Raw genomic sequence first — 6,476 nt, 5'->3', positions numbered from 1 at the left:
TATAAAGGTTTTTGACGGGATATACGGTGGGCATATAGCCTGACTGTGATTCATATAACCCGAGGCGATAGCCGAGGGTTATATGAATCTCAGCAGGCTATATGCCCACCGTATATCCCGTCAGAAACCTTTATAACGAATTTATAATACTGCAAATTTGCGTATTTGGTCTCAATAGCAACGATTTTCCTTAGTTTGACAAATATTACTATTTTTTTCAATTCCCCATTTGGTGCCTCAATCCGCACCTTGTTTTTCGTGCGTTTCCGTAAAAGACGCGGAAACATACGAAGATATAACGGTAGGTTTGCGTTTTTTTGGTTGCGGAAGAAATTGGATTTACAAATGGAAATTATAAATGTTTTACGGAAATTTACAGCTAGTTTCGAGTTTCTCGAGTAAGAACTTGGATTGTAGTAAAGGAGAACTGAAGTAAAACTTGCTTATCCGTTTAATCTTCTATCTAAGCTGTTCAGCCTCGGGTCGCGTGTACTTTTAGCCTGAACACGGAAGTAGAGTGGAATATGTCATGAGGTGCCAAAGAAGTACCAGTACTCACAGTAGCTCTTTGGATGTTCATATAACGTGGAAATCTAGGAAAAATCAAATGTTAGATGTCAGGTAATCTAAGTGCAATCAGATGATGTTATTCAACATGCTGTGGCTGCATTGAACTTGAAGTCATTTCAGGAACAGAATCCAGGGATCATAAGAGAAATGTAGGTATTTCAGAATATGACAGATGTTTTAAAATATTCTTTTTCAAAGAGTGGTTCAACTGCTATTCACAGCTAATATTTAAACGATTGCATCCGAATATAAACTTAGCTATTCATAGCTAACACCCGAATATAAACTTAGCTATTCATAGCTAATATTTAAATGAGAACACCCAACTATAAATAATGAGCAGTGTCAGTGTCCAGCCATCCGTTAACTGGAAGTTTAACCTGTGTCTTAGATGTCCAGTAACCGGACACATAGCCTGACCTATAGGTTTTTTTTAACCGACCGATAAATTTATTGATGACTTTTGTATTGTTCTGTTAAGATATTTTATTATAAATAATTAAAATTAATTTAGATAATAATGTGATACGTTCATCTAACCAATATTTGTGTAAAAATGGTGCTGCTCATAAATTTCTGTCATTGATTAAAAGCGTTCCATTTGTGCTGTTGTTGTTTTAACCCTTATCATGCTGGACACTACTGATTCTGCCTTTGCGACTAGTGTAGATCATGATCAGCCTGCACATCCATGCAGTCTGATCATGATCTGCATTGTTGGCCATTCAGTCAGTATCTTTTTGGTAAGCACTCCTTTTAACATTTAATGGTACTGTCCAAACTGAAAGATGGACAAGTTCATTATAGAAATTTAGCAGGGTAAGGGTTAATGTTATGTCGAGAAAATTTGACAAATACACGGTTCAGAATAATGTAAAGTTTCATGCCAATCCCTCTGAAATTTGATTAATTTTATAGAATATCTATGCACTTCAGTCGCATTTAAAAGTAATTTTGGAAAAATATACTTTGTGTGGTCTTAATTTGGAATAAAAAATTCTTTTTATATTTAATTGCAGGTATGTATAGCCAATGATGATGATACCTGCTGGCCAATCCCTGCCAAAGAATAACATATTCACAGAAATATGGCATCTTTCACACATATGGAATGGAACATTTTTGCCAAGATGCTACATAAACTCTGACACCGAGAATATGGCACCTTTCACACATATGGAATGGAAAATTTTTGCCAAGACGCTACATAAACTTTGACACCGAGAATATGGCACCTTTCACACATATGAACATTTTTGCCAAGACACTACATAAACTCTGACACCGAGAATATGGCACCTTTCACACAGTCATATGGAATGGAACATTTTTGCAAAGACGCAACATAAACTCTGACACCGAATGTACATTACGACTAGTAGGACAATAATGGTAACATAAATTACACCATGTTAAAAACTCTTGTCTTCGGTATTGCTGCAGCCGGTCAGATTTTGGATTTAATAAATGTATTTCATGAAGTCACTTACAGGACAGTACCTATTGTCAAATAAACTGTGTCATATGACATAAGCCCTGCTAAGTCATTACTAACACTAAGTCTTGTCAACAAATATATTTATTGCTTAGACTTTATGATTTGATTTTTGTCCAAAAATATGCATAATTTCTGCAGGAGATCCTAGACTAGCGCAGTATTATTCTGAGAAAGAACAAAATTAATTCATATTTCTAGATGCAAAGCTAATTTTCATTACATACACAGAGTTAGATCTAATCTTAGAATTATTCTGGTAGATGAAATAAATGAGTTCTTTAACCAAAGTAAAATTGAAAATTTTGATATTAAAAGATCAAAACAGTGATGTTACAAATGACGTCATGTACCCGATACGAAAATTGCATGCCAGTACTGTAAAACCTGCTTAAGCGGTCACCTCTAATTAGCAGCCAACCTGTCTTAAGCAGCCTGTGTCTCGATCATTTCCCAAAATGGTCATTTATTCTATAAATTACCTGCATTAAGCAGCCACCTGCTGTAAACAGCCACTTTTCCCAACACCCTTGGCTGGCTGTTTAAGACAGGTTTTGCTATATAGAAAAATGTTGATGTATGTAATTCGCATTCACTCGTGCCACTTGGAAGAGTAAATATGATTATGTAATTCAGGTATTGATGTTTTCAAGCTTCTGTTTGATTTGTCGGTTTGTAATTTCTTTACTTTTCAAATATTACACATCTTTTCAAATATTACACATCATTCTAAAATTCTTGAGTTGAGGTAGTAGGAACTTTTATTCTGGAATTCACTTTTAGACTGGTGTATCCAGTGCCTGGCTTATTTTCATGTTGAATGATTCTATACAGATATTTATGTCGGAACAATGCTGAATTACCTGACGATATTAGTCGACAAGCGTCGACAGCGATGAAAATTTCATCGGAAATTGCTTCAACTATTTTGGTCCTTCGAGTGTTTGACGCGAGTGGGGATATTGCCCATATAAAAAAATTATCTCAATATTTCCTAGGATGGCGTCAAATCAGTTGCACTACTGACTAATATATATAATCACACGGAAATGGAAGTCATTCCGTGTGTACTACATTATCAGTCAGGGGTGTAACTGTTTTAAGTTATATAACCTATTTCAGTTACTTTTTCAAGCATTTTATAACCTGTATTAGTTATAAAAAATAGTTAACTCAGGTAAGTTATTAAAAAAAAAGTCTTCCTGCTGTTCACGCAAAGTGACCTTTAAAGTGAAATTAGTAGCAAACTGTGGTTAATCAAATTCTCTTTTAGTCTGACCATGACCTGATAAGCATAATGGTATGATAGGAGTTTTATGGCTTTAAAACATTTGCGTAAACCTTTATCAGCCTTGCATAAAAATTTTTATTGCATAGCTGAAAAGATAAAAGTTCAGGGATTCAGACAATAATTGCATTAGTCACATTCAAAATAAGGAATTGGCACAGGAGGGCTTTGTAATATTTTATGATAACTGAAACAAGTTATGGAAGTATAAGCAATAACTCAAATGGGTTATGAACTGCGGTAACTTGAAACAGTTACACCCCTGACTGATTATGACACAGTTGTAATGATGATGATTATTGTTGTTTGAACTTGCTGTAAAATTGGAGCACTTGCACTTTAGCGGTCCCTATAATAATAATAGTTTAATAATGTCTTAAATATTAAAAGTTAAAAGAGGTAACTTATTTTTTAGATGAATATGTTTGGGGGCTGCCGCCCCCACATCCCTGCTTTGCCCCACATCCCCAACTTGCTGCGCATGCGCATTGTAAATTTCCAGGGACCACTAAAGTGCATTCTACCCGTAAAATTAATTATTCTAACACGATCCGATTCATTTTCCTATTAAACAAAGAAGACAGAAAACAGTGAATTATTATACAACAAATCACTGTTCTGATGCACAGTTATTACGTCATGGCGTCAAACGGCATAGCGGCGCACTGGAAAAGAAACCGATTGAAAACGGGCAAATATTTAATGAATGTCGGCAAGAATCCTTGGTAACGTGTTAGAATCGAAATAATACATCTCAATTAGTGATTTGTTCTTGAATAAATCATTTTTGTCGTTCAGATGCGTATTATTATATCATTTGGGCAGCGCCCTCGTGATATAATTCCTTCGCATCTGAACTCCAAACAATGATTTATTCAACGACAAATCACTGGATGAGATATATTATTTCTTAATTATTTTTTATTACGGTATATTGATTTATTTCAAATTTACAACGTTTCACCGAGCACTGGAATACACCTCGCGGCAAATGCTGGTTTGACCGCTCTTAGTTGGATTAATTTTGTATTTTAAATTTGTTTTTAAAGAAAACTCCTGTTAAATTTTTTTGCTGTTATATTCATTTTTAAAAAAAAATAATTGTTGTTGTTAATGTTTTTTAATCCAGTCTTGAAATTTGCTCACTGCAATAGCAGTGAATAGGCTACTGTATTGTTATTATTAGAAATAAATTTATGAAGTGATACCATTTAGTTATTTGAATTTGTAATGATAGTAAATCATTTTGTTTATTTAATTAGTTTATACAGACTAAGCAGACTTATCTGCAGTGACCAGTCGTTCAGTTCCTGTTGACAGTGTTGTACACAAGATTAAGTGCTTGTTTAAATCAACTTGTGAATATTGCCATTATTGGCAAGAAAAATATGACTCGTACTGCTTTGTCTCCTATGAATAACAACAAAATGACGAGCTTTCCAGAAAATAAACTTTATTAAATGTATAGAATAACTCCATGATTGATATGAAACCATCTCAAAGAAGGGTAATCATTGAATTAATTTTCGAATCGAGAGACGTCCGCCATTTTGTTTCTAATGTAAACTGAAAAATGGCCTTACGCAACGGCCAATCAAAATCGAGATTCACTTTCCGTATATACCGTCAGTGTAGAGGGGCCCGCTGAAGGGGAAATTCGCTCACGGGGTATACGGTTTTATATAACGTGCATGTTAACCAATGAAAATCCGAGAAATTCATTTGCAGTATTATAAAATCTTATATATTACAGATGTTTCAGTGAATTATCAAAACATTAGGAGTGAAATATATCTGGTATTTTCGCAGCGAAAAAATATCATGGTAAGGAACTGTAAAATGGAAAATGTAATGAAAACGTGAAAAACAAAAATGCGTTCCTTTTACAGTTAAGATCAAACTATTTTCATAAAAGAGCACCATATCTTCCATTTTTGTGACCATTCCACTTGTGAAAGTACTACATCTTGTGTTCAGGTGTTCACGCATGAAACATATTTCAATCTATGTATCTTTCCCACTTTGTAGCTCTTGAATTATGTAATCGATAATTTTAAAACATGTTCTAGATTGTTCATCATTCACTTGGTCATTAGTTTTGCCCTTTTATACCAATTGTTCCACTTTCTAGAGAACACGTAACCATCCTTGAACTGTTTGTACCTCTCCTTTTATGCCTTAACGTCTCAGCTATGACTGTCACATTTACAGATGTAACACAGCCATATTAGTTAAAGTTTTGCCCGGAAGTCGACAAGCTCTGTACAGCCAATAAAAATGCTCTATGAATGACAAGCTAGTCTTAGACAGGGAAACTAACTGTGTAAGGCATCGCTTGATTGGATAATATCGCTTGAAAAGGATAACTGAAATGCTGTTTTTTTTTTTAGGCATTCCTTTAAAGTGCTATTTTATGTTAGGTGAACAGCTCATCAAAATCAACACAACCTTTCTGACTCTAAGTTGTCCAAATAATCAAGACAGCGTGACAACTTCAATGTTTTTGTAATGATTACATCTCTTATAATGAATTTATGTTGAAATAAAAGCATAAAATTGCCTCGCTGACATTTTTGAATGAATATTTTGTGTTTGTTCAAATCCAAAGCGGAACCTTTGATTCGTCTTTTGAACCGTCTGTTTAAATTGCAAAATAGTCCTTGTAAGTTGCCTTGATTTCATTATATTTGGACTTGAATAAAAAACACTGAAATACATTTTAAGGACAAATACGTACATCATCTTCGCATCTTTAAGTTGTGACCTAAAATGAAGCAATAAATGAAGTGCTTCTGAACTATAAAATTCTTTGTTAAAGTTTGAAGCAGCTTGTGTAAAAGTGAGTTTAGATTAAATAAGCGTATGAAGTGTATTGTATGATGTACCTGGAATCATGTGTGTGGTATATCAACTTAACAATAATTTTTGCGTTTTAAATATCGTGCCTTTTTACCTTGCGTGTGCAAGGAATTAACCTGTAAGTTAAAAGTTAGATTTAACCCCCTTTTTCTGTATTTTGCACATAATTAAAAGGTACTCGTTGGATTTTTTGAGCAACCCGTCTACAAACTTTTTATTTTCCGTTACATCATCTTTTTGTTGTGGACCTACTTTACGTGCGAT

General features: G+C 34.2%; 1 long non-coding RNA gene across 1 annotated transcript; it reads left to right on the top strand.

Moving 5' to 3' along the window:
* The first annotated feature begins 301 nt into the window (after window positions 1-301).
* On the top strand, window positions 302-4,560 carry LOC128548888 (uncharacterized). The gene is made up of 2 exons (XR_008367317.1): window positions 302-719; window positions 1,590-4,560. It is a non-coding gene; the product is annotated as an uncharacterized LOC128548888 (long non-coding RNA).
* The last annotated feature ends 1,916 nt before the right edge of the window (window positions 4,561-6,476 follow it).

The sequence above is a fragment of the Mercenaria mercenaria genome, chromosome 15 (assembly GCF_021730395.1).
Source record: "Mercenaria mercenaria strain notata chromosome 15, MADL_Memer_1, whole genome shotgun sequence".
Classification (NCBI taxonomy): Eukaryota; Metazoa; Mollusca; class Bivalvia; order Venerida; family Veneridae; genus Mercenaria; species Mercenaria mercenaria.
This window is presented reverse-complemented; position numbering and strand designations above follow the sequence as displayed.